Source organism: Pan troglodytes, chromosome 3 (genome assembly GCF_028858775.2).
Source record: "Pan troglodytes isolate AG18354 chromosome 3, NHGRI_mPanTro3-v2.0_pri, whole genome shotgun sequence".
Lineage (NCBI taxonomy): Eukaryota > Metazoa > Chordata > Mammalia > Primates > Hominidae > Pan > Pan troglodytes.
In genome coordinates, this window is record NC_072401.2 from 137456592 (window position 1) to 137468117 (window position 11526).

The following is an 11526-nucleotide window of genomic DNA, read 5'->3' on the forward strand; positions in this document are numbered from 1 at the left end:
CTTAAACTTGTATTATGTTAAAAACTTTCATGATGGTACCTTCCTTACTCAAAGACATTCACCTAGTATAATGTCACTTAGTATAATTCCCAACGGTGAACTATTTAACTGTATATTCTTAATGCAATCTTTTTATTATAAGAAAGTAGACAATTTTTAATAATGCTGGTTAAATTCATAGTAACTATATTTTGGGTATAATCTGAGTAAAATGTGAGCAATATTATAATTAATAGCATCTGTATTGTTTCTATTTTAGATATTAAGAGGTCTTTCTACTCTATTTCAAAAATAACATTGCTGTAAAAGCAATATTTTGATTTAGATAATATTATTTGAGCACTTATTATATACCCACTGCTATTTCTTTACATTTATAAGCGCTTTTGTAAATGATGTACTATAATACATTAAAATTACACTATTTTAAATAAATACAGTAATTGGGAATATAAAAATAATAATTGCATATAGTTATTTTTCATATTTATATTAAATATATAATTATGGATAAATAAAAAAGCTAAAGACATATATGCTAACTTGTAATATAATACTAAACATCAGTAAATGTTTTTGTTTAACAACTCTGTATTAAAAAAATCATTGTAGTCTAATTGTAACAAAATATTGGACTTTAATGTAATGTTTTTACAGAAGGTATCAGTCATGGAGCTATAATATTTTGGCATAACTTCTTGTTATGGAGCTTGATCTGAGATGCATTCATTCTTTTTGCCATAAAACAAATTTTGCCTTAAGGAATTTTACACTTTTAAATTGCTTGGGAGCTATTAAAAAAGTTGGCCCATAAATTGATCGAAGGTAAATGAATTTAGATTTCAAATTTTACTTCTTAACTGGTTAAAATGTTTCTATTTATTTACCGTAAATGTTTATGGAAAAGGAAGAATAATATAAAGGTATATGAAAATTTATATCAATCCATTTTTATTTTTAATTTTAAGTGTTGTGGGTGCATAGTAGGTGTATATATTTATGGGATATATTGAATATGTTGATATAGGCATATGATCTGTAATAATCACATCAGGGTAAATGGGGTATCCATACCCTCAAGCATTTATACTTCGTGTTTCAAACAATTCTATCACATTCTTTTGGTTATTTAAAAATATGCAATTAAATTATAGTTGATTGACTATAGTCATTCTGCTGTGCTATCACATACTCGATATTAATCATTCTTTCTATTTTTTTTTTTACAAATTAACCATCCCCACTTCCTTCTAAACCCCCACTACCCTTCCCAGACTCCAGAAACCATATTCTACTCTCTATCTTTATGAGTTCAATTCTTTTAATTATTAGTTCTCACAAATATGTGAGAACATGTGACATTTGTCTTTCCGTGCCTGGCTTATTTCACTTAACATAATGACCTCCAGTTCCATTCATGTTGTTGCAAGTAACAGGATCTCATTATTTTATATGGCTGAATAGTAATTTATTGTGTATAAATACCATCTTTTCTTTATCCCTTAATATGTTGATGGACACTTAGGTTGCTTCCAAATCTTTGCTATTTTGAATAGTGCCACAACTAACATGAGAATGCAGATATTTCTTCAATATCCTAATTATTTTTCTTTTAAGTATATAATTTAACCATCTCCAAGAGCAATGTCATGGATATCAGACCAAACATCAGGTATTCCAAACATCAAAAAGTAGTTAGCATTGGAATTAAACTTAATTGAATATTCTCTCAATCTTTCTAAAGTAATAGTGAATTTGTAAATTTAAGTAAACCATTTATATTGATTAGTAGAATTGTGTTTCACATATACCTTCCTATATGTATATGTATATTTCTGTATTTTTTAATGCTTGTAGCAACGATTGGAAGGTACACATTCTATATAGGTGGACGTGCAAATATTCCCAATTACCTATGAATATAAGGTTATAAAAAAGAGAGCCTGCAGAGTACAAAACTGTTCTTCTTTTCTTTTGGATGCTCAGTCCCCCAAATAACTTTATTTTATCCAAATTATTTGGAGTATTATTTTTCAATACTCCATATATTGCTTCCCCTTATTGTTCAGCAATGTGATTCTCATATCATCCATGTTCATGACATTTTTCCTCAACTTTCTAAATCCCTAAGTGTATGTCTCCTTCCAAAGCTTGGAAATCCATCAACCACTTCTACTAGTATTGCTCAGTAATTCAATTGTTCAAAATCCCATGCCTGGTATATATTTGATGCATATTCTTTCCCCTAGACAAAAGTATACATACATTATATAAGGTATATATACATATGTGTGTGTATATATATGTTAGGTATGGTACAAAAACATTTTTACTTTTCATTGCATTATGTACCTATGGTTTTTAATCATTTTTCAATGTACTCAATTTTTGCTTTTGAATAATTGAATGATACATATTTAATTTACACCTTTATTTCAAAATTCAATTTTATTGTGAAAAATCATCCACTAAAATAAATATTTTTCCGTCATTAATGTTCTCTCCAGAAATTAAAAAAAAAGTATTGCTTGCCTAAAAAAGAGCAGTGTTTCTTTGCTGACAGTGTATTTCAAATTATATATGTTTTGTTTTTAATTTTCCATTTAAAATAAATTGATAACATGTTCAAAGTACAGGCATTACTATGAAAAATTTAAACACATTTTTATGGTGATGTTTTCAAAATTCAATTACATAGTCAATGAAAGACTTTTCATAATTAATTAAGCTTAAATCACTTGAAGCAAAAAAACAATAATTTGTGAAATGCATGTATTTTCCTGTTTCATGCAAACACATTTTAATAGTTCCAGTACTTCATATATAAATGTATTGATACAGGAACTTGAAACGTTTCTTTGCTAATATGAAGAAAATATTTACACAAGAGAATAATTTTTTGTCTGTCATTAAATTTAGCAACTGAATTCATTTATTAAAAACTTTTTATTTCAGGAAGCCCACAGTATTTCACAAGGCATCCAATATTCTTCACCTCTGCTTTTGAAACTGTGAAGTGTATTGATCCAATCCAATAAGTTCAATGAGAATGTCAGTACTTGTAATACAATTTCTATACCAGTTAGAGTTTGGCCAGAACAATAGAAACACTTCAGGAATCACAAGAAGGAAGGAACTTTATTTTAAGTATTGGAGGTTTACAAATCCATTGGGGGAACTGGGGAAGCAGGAGACAGAGAGGTGGTTATGAGTGTTCAATAAATCAGTAAGTAGGAATCACAAAAACCAGTGATGATAACAATGACTGTCTGCAGCACCTCAATGGTTGTTTCTCAGAAGGAAAGTAAAAAGATCCTAAGACAATGTGACATTAACCACCTGTCAAAACCAGATCTGCTTCCCACCAGGACTGATATAAATAAAAATGGCCCCATTGTTGTCTTCCTCCATTCCCATCTCACAAAATGTGTCCCATTAGTGGAAGTGAATCTGAGAACCTGAAACATGTAATTCCCAGGCTTAGCCTCTGTTACACAGGGAAGACACACAGGGTGAAATGAGGCCTAGTTGCTAAGACAGAGGCTAGCGCTGTCCAAACTTTTGGCTACTCTGCATCTGTATAGCCCTTCTACATTTATAAACTTTTCAGAAATAGTAGTCCAATGGATGCTTCTACCTAACATAATAGGAATATCTCCTGTAAAAATACTGCAGTACTCACCCTTTTCATCTGCAAATAAAAATCAAAAATGTCTTTAATTTTTTTTTATTTCTAAAAGATAGTCTTGCTTTTCAGTTTGGTACTGATACACCTGTGATATCCTATGCAATAAAGAATAAATTATGGGATTAACCACCCAAATCTTACCTCATGAAATATAATAGTACAGAAAAATGAAGAAGAAAAGCAGAATTTGGTTAATTATAACAAATTGAGAAAAATATGCACAGCTGCTATGGTCTTCATTTCTTCCACTTTTCATAAGACCATTTATAAATTCTTATACTACATTTCTCATCCCATTGTGCCTGCAATCAGCTCTTTAAGAAGTTATAATTTTTCCTTACTTCTTCTATGTTTTACTTATTTCTTTTCCTGTTTTATATTTCAAATGTGGTTAATGGAACATTTTTCTTTTAGGCAATCTTAATATCTATCATAACCCTTTTCTTTTCTTTTCTTTTCTTTCTTTCCTTCTTTCTTTCCTTCTTTTTCTTTCTTTTTTCTTTTTCTCTTTCTTTCTTTTTTCTTTCTCTCATTCTTTCTTTCCTTCTCTCTTTCTTTCTTATTTTAGGTTTCGCAAAGATAATGTGCACACAAACTTTTAACGTCTTTCTTTTCTTTCTTTTCTCTCTCTCTTTCTTTCTTTCTTTCTTTCTTTCTTTCTTTCTTTCTTTCTTTCTTTCTCCTTCCTTCCTTCCTTCCTTCTTCTTTCCATCCATTTATTTTTTCTTTTTTTCTTTCTTCCTTTTTCCATCTTGTAGCTCTCTCTCATTCAGGAACATATGAACACTTTTATATAGAACTTCTTTTCAAAAACTTGTATTCAGTTTTTCTTAAGTATTTTAATGTTTTGTTATATTAACTTTATTTTAGAGTTTTCTTTTTAAATTAAAATTTAAAATAATTATGGATTCACTGACAGTTCTAGAAGATGGTGCTGTGATTACTGGCTAGCCATATGCAGAAGAATAAAAGTGGACCCCTAATGTATTAGTTCGTTCTCGCACTGCTATGAAGAAATACCCAAGACTGGGTAATTTATAAAGGAAAGAATTTGAATTGAATCACATTTCAGCAGGGCTGGGGAGGCTACAGGAAAATTACAATCATAGCAGATGGGGAAGCAAGCATATCCTTCTTCACATGACAGCAGCATGAAGAAGTGCATGACAACCAGGGGGAAAAGCCCCTTATAAAACCATCAGATCTCATGAGAACTCACTCACTATTACAAGAACCACATGAAGGGAACTGCCCCCATTATTCAATGACCTCCCACTGAGTACCTCCCACAACATGTGGGGATTATGGGAGCTAAAATTCAAGATGAGATTTGGGTGGAAACACAGCCAAATCATATCATTCCACCCCTGGCTCCTCCCAAATCTCATGTCCTCACATTTAAAAACAAAATTATGCCTTCCCAACAGTCCCCCAAAGGCTTATCTCATTCCAGCCTTAACACAAAAGTCCAAGTCCAAAGTCTCACCTGAGACAAGGCAAGTTTCTTCTGCCTATGACCCTCTAAAATCAAAGGTAAATTAGTTTCTTCTAGATGCAATGGGGATATAGATATTGGGTAAATACACCCATTCCCATTCCAAATGGCAGAAATTGGCCAAAACAAATGACTACAGGCCTCATACATGTCTGAAATTTAAAAGGGCCGTAATTAAACCTTAAAGTTCCAAAATGATCCCCTTTGACTCTGGGTCTCACATCTGGGTCACACTGATGCAAGAGGTGGGCCCCGCTGCCTTGGGCAGCTCTGCCCCTGTGGTTTTGCAGGGTACAGCCCCCCTCCCGACTGCACTCATGGGCTGGTGTTGAGTGTCGGCAGCTTTTCCAGGTGCATGTTGCAAGCTGTCATTGGATCTACCATTCTGGGGTCTGGAGGACAATGACCTTCTTCTTTCTCACAGCTCCGCTATGCAGTGCCTCGGTGGGGACTCTTCGTAGGGGCTCCAACCCCACATGTCCCTTTTTCGCTGCTCTAGCAGAGGTTCTACAGGAGGGTTCTGCCCCTGAAGCAAACTTCTGTCTGCATATCCAGGCATTTCCGTACATTCTCCGAAATCTAGATGGAGGTTCCCAAACCTCAATTCTTGACTTCTGCACACCTGCAGGCTCAATACCACATGGAAGCTGCCAAGGCTAGTTCTTGCACCCTTTGAAACAATGACCTGAGCTATACCTTGGCCCTTGTAGACATGGCTAGAGTGACTGGAATGCAGGGCACCAAGTCCCTAGGCTGCATACAGCAGGGGTCCCCTGGGTCTGTCCCATGAAACCATTTTTTTCCTCAGAGGCCTCTGGGCCTGTGATGGGAGCGGCTGCTGCAAAGGTCTCTGGAGACTTTTTTCCCATTGTCTTGGTGATTAACATTCAGCTCTTTGTACTTATGCAAATTAAATTCATACAGTAGATTTTTCATGTCATTGTGCCTGTAATTAGCACTTTGAGAAGTTATAATTTTTCTTTACTTTCCTAAGTTTTACTCATTTTTTTATTTCATATTTCAAATGGGGTTAATAGAATATTTTTCTTTTAAGCAATCTTAATATCTATCATAATTCTTTCTCTCTTTCTCTATCTTTTTTTTTATTTTAGGTATTGCAAACCTGCCTTTCATATTTTAGGTTTTGCAAAGAAAATGTACAAACACATTTTAATGTGTTTTTCTTTCTTTATCTCTCCTTTCCTTATTTCCTTCCTTTATTCCTCCTTTCCTCCTTTTCTTCCTCCCATTTTTTCATCTTTTTTTTCCCTCCTCCATCTCTCTCTCATTCCAGAACATATAAACACTATTTTTTTTTTTTGAGATGGAGTCTCGCTCTGTCTCAATCTTCACTCACTGCAACCTCTGCCTCCCTGCTTCAAGCAATTCTCCTGCCTCAGCCTCCCAAGAGGCTGGGAATACAGGTGCTCACCACCATGCCCAGGTAATTTTTGTATTTTAGCAGAGATGGGGTTTCACCATGTTGGCCAGGATGGTCTCATTCTCTTGACCTCGTGATCTGCCCGCCTTGGCCTCCCAAAGTGCTGGGATTACAGGCATGAGTCACCACTCCCAGCCCATAGAAACACTTTTGTGTGGTGTTTTTTCAAAAACTTGTATTCAGTTTTTCTTAGGTATTTTAATCCTTGTTATATTAACTTTATTTGAGAGTTTTCTTTTTTCTTTATTTTTTCTCAGGGGAAAGCGCGAATGCAGTCCCCCACTACCACAAATTATGCAGTTGAGTTTCCCACATTTGGGGAAATCGCAGGGGTCAGCACACCTGGAATGCAATGGATAAGCCTTGTCCTGGGAAAACCACCTTTGTGATCATGGTATCTCCCCTGCCAGGTAAGTATGCGTTTTCTTTTTTAATCAAGATTTAAGATAATTATAGATTCATACACAGATCCAAAAAATGGTGCTGAGATAACCAGCTAGCCATATGCAGAAAAATAAAACTGGACCTCTAAATTTTTCCATATAGAAAAGTTAACTGAATATAGACTAAAGATTTTAATGTAAGCCCTAAAACTATGAAAATACTTGAGAAACACCTAGGAAATATGATTCTGGACATGAGTTTGGCAAAATTTTATGAATAAGTCCCCTAAAACAATTGCAACAAAAACAAAAACTGGTGTGATCTAATTAAAGAGCTTCTGTACAGCAAACGAAACTGCCAACAGAGTAGACAGAAAACCTAGAGAGTGGGAGAAAATATTCACAAACTCTGCATGCAACAAAGATCTAATATCCAGAATCTATAAGGAACTTAATTCAATAAACAAAATTAAAGTAAAATAAAACCATCCCATTACAAAATGGTAAAAGGACATGAACAGACACTTCTCAAAAGAAGACATACATGCAGTAAACAAATATATGAAAAATGCTCAACATCAATAATCTTTAGAGAAATACAAATCAAAGCCACTATGAGACACTACCTCATACCAGTCAGAAGGATTATTATTAAAAAATCAAAAAACTACAGATATTTGGGAGATTGCAGAGAAAAGGGAGCACTTATGCACTTTTCGTGAGATGGCAAATTAGTTCAGCCACTATGAAAAGCAGTTCAGAGATTTCTCAAAGAACTTAGAACTACCGTTTGACCCAACACCCCCACTACTGTGTGTCTACCTGAAAGAAAATAAATTGTTCTTCCAAAAAGACACATGCACTGGTATGTTTATCGCAGCACTGTTCACAAAAGCAAAGACATGGAATCAATCTAGTTGCCCATCAACAGTGAGCTGGATATAGAAAATGTGGTACATATGCATCATTAAATGCTAGGCAGCCATAAAAAAGAACAAAATCATGTTGTTTTCAGCAACATGAATGCACTTGGAGGCTATTATCCTAACTAATGACAGGAACAGAAAATCGAAAGCACATGTTCTCACTTATAGGTGGGAGCTAAACATTGAGTACACATGAACACAAGGATGGGAAAGTCGACAGTAGGGACTACTGGAAGGGAGAGGGTAGGAGGAGGGGTGAGAAGTGAAAAGCTACCTATCATGTACTGTGCTCACTACCTGGGTGACTGGATCATTTGTATTCCAGACACAATATACTCTTGTAACAAACCTGCACATATACTTCATGAATCTAAAATAAAAGTTAGAAAAAAACATACAGAGAAATTCTATGTACACTTTACCCAGTTTCTCCCAATGGAACAAATTTGCAAACGACAGTACAATACCAAACCAGACAATTGATATTGATAATATTCAACAATGTATTAAGATTTTCTAGTTTACTTATTTGTGTTTGTTTATTTATGTGCATATTTCGCTCAATGTAATTTTATCTCATGTGTAGATGCATGTACTTAAGACCAAAATCAAAATGCTGAACAGTCCTTCCACCATAAAAATCCCTTGTGTTGCTCATTTATTAACACATCTGCCTGTCTCTCACCATACCCATTCTATCCCCATCTATTCATAGCGGCCATTAATCTGTTCTCCATTTCTAAAATTTACCATTTCAAAAATATTGCATAAAAAGAATGATAAAGTTTGTAACCTTTGATGCTTAGCTTTTGCCCCTTAGCAATGTATTTATTGAAGTTGTTTCATCTATCAATAGTTTATTTCTGTTTATTGCTAAGTAGGAATCCATGGTGTGGATGTACCACCCTTTCGCCATCCATGTGTTGAAGGATAGATACCTGGACTGGAAAACCAATTTGGGATTATTATATAGGAGCCTGCTATAAGCATTCATGTGCAGTTTTCAGCATAAACATATGTTTTATTTCTCTGGAATAAATGACCAAGGGTGTAATTACTGGTTTGTATCGTAGCTGAATGTTTAGTTTCATGAATAGTTGTACCATTTTAGTTTGTGTTTTCTTAATTAAAATTTTTTGAGAAATTGTAGACTCAAATCCTACCTACAAATATTAAATATTTTCTTTAACAATTATATTATATAATTTATATTTTCTCTGTATGTTAAAGTCACATAAATATGTTTTCATCTAATATTTTTATTATTTTTAAAGTTTTTTGTATTGTTGCTTTTTTGTCTATTATCTGCATTATATTTGTGTACCTGTCAGAGTGTGTTATTCTGTTTTGCTTTGTTTATTCATATTCCTCAGTAGTAATTTTGAAATAATATATTTTTGGTTCTACTTATGCCAAATTGTTAAACTTTCAATGCTTTGTATAAATCCTCATCGATATCACAACATACATATTTGAAATTTGTTCTTCTTCCCTACTCGCAGTAATATTCTAGGATTTATGTTTATTATGTAGTTGTATTAATATAGGGGTGCCAGTTATATTTTAGTCAAAATTATCAGTTATGTAAACTAACTTTTACACTGAGTTTACTCCAGTGCCTATTAAAAAATGTTTTTTTTTCCCTAATACAATCACTCTTCTTGAATTATTCAGGTAAATTTTGCTTACTCGTGTTAAACTGCTGAATATTTGTTCTAAGATTTTCATAAATTTTATAGTTACTGAGCCCATAGATATATGAGAATATATTTTGGCTTCTTTATTTGAAATATAACTTATTGGATCTACTTTCTTCAAAGTTTTGTTGTGGTTATCCTATTGTATTATTGTGGACTAATACATAGTTATGAAATAGCCTAAATACAATCTAGACCATTTTAGCTTAAGAATAACTCAATATTTTCACCTGATCCTGAATACGTAAACAATAATTTCTTTATCCTTGAGTATAAATGGCATTCAGAATATTTCTAAGTTTTCTGATTCCACAATAATATTATCCATAAATGTTGGTATTTTGATATTTCACAATTTGCCTTCGTATAAGAATTAACTTTTATTGGCTCTTCACTTTTTTGTTATAGTTGTTGTTTTTTATTTTTTAAGATCCACTTATTTTACTTATAAATATAGGAATTCAGTTATCTATAAAAGGAAACTCTGTTATCCATACTTGATTTCTGTCCTTTTTACTTTGTTTTCAACTTTTTATAATTTTCTGTGAATTCTGACTGAAATTCTAAAACTTATTTTCTGAATATTAATCCTGAAATTTATGTGATATTGGTTCTACTCTGTATTCCTATTCAATTTTGTAATGCATTGATATTACTTATATGATAATCTCTATTTGTGTTTCACTATAATATTTTCTGGTCCCCACATGAATAGTTTGAGTTGTGACTTCTTAATAGAATACATCCTGACATGCTAATCCAGCTGGTATCAGTGAGGTTATTCTAACTTCAACTGTTTCTTTGAAGGTAGGGGACTTAAAGTGAATGCCTCTCAGTTTTGTATGAGCTTTCCTGTTTGTAGAGAGTTCTGGATTTCTAGCACAAGGTTGGGTTTTTAACAAAAGGTTAGCCATACTATGTTTCCTCCTTCATTATTATTGTTGTTGTTGCTCTTGTTGATTTTATTAAGATTTTAAAGTGTGAGACTTTTCAAGACTGCATTTATCCAATTATGTAGACATATTGTCTGTTAAGGCATATAGTTATGGGATTTATTATATATTATTCATATATGTAATACACATTATAATTTCTATGCAAACATGTTTCCAATATGCAGAAAATGCTTAATAAAGGTTAAAATGCTCATATGTGTTTAAGTACATGTATTCATTACCTCTGCATACAATTTATAACTTCATAAATTTGCATGCAGAGATAAACTGACTGACTGAAATACTGACAGACTACAATAAGACCCTTTAGACAGGGTCAGTTGATCTGTTTCTAAATATGTAAGCAAATGGTATAGGGTTCTGTTCTTCAAATCTTGAATCTAGAAAACTAAAGGGTATGAAGATGATGGGAGGTAATGCAGAAGAGGAAATAAACAGACCCTGTCGATTTTTAGTAACTCTTTGTAAACATTGAAACAAGTGGGATTTTGACTTTTTACAAAGAATAGGTAGAAAGAAAAACATAAGTCCACAGTTGTGTATTTTTTTGAAGCCTGGAGAGATTTTTGTATTTGTATTTTATTATCTACTTGTGTTATTTAGGAGAATGTTCCTTTAGTCTTTAAATGGAATGTTAAATGCAGTTTTCCTCAAGAGAGCTACATCTCATGTTCTTTAGGAGTATCCTGAATAACTTATTTGATAAGGAAAAAGAATTTTTCAATGTTGCTTTTATTTCTTCACAAATATGTACTTCAAATTCCAGTTTAGAATCCTCTCCAAACAATTCAAGCTAGCCATAGTCAATATATGTGAATATATTTGACAATGTCATCAGAAGAAAAACAACAAAATAGCTTTTACAATTCAGTGTTCCAAAAGCTTTCTTTTTTTGGCAGTGAAGTGTTTTAAGTATTCCAATAATTTTATTTTTATAGCA

The 11526-nt window shown here is 32.9% G+C and overlaps 1 non-coding gene across 1 annotated transcript; it reads right to left on the reverse strand.

Annotated features, from left to right (window-relative positions):
• Window positions 1-6878: 6878 nt before the first annotated feature.
• On the reverse strand, window positions 6879-7042 carry LOC112209110 (U1 spliceosomal RNA). Its single transcript, XR_002943778.2, has one exon. It is a non-coding gene; the product is annotated as a U1 spliceosomal RNA (small nuclear RNA).
• Between the last annotated feature and the right edge of the window lie 4484 nt (window positions 7043-11526).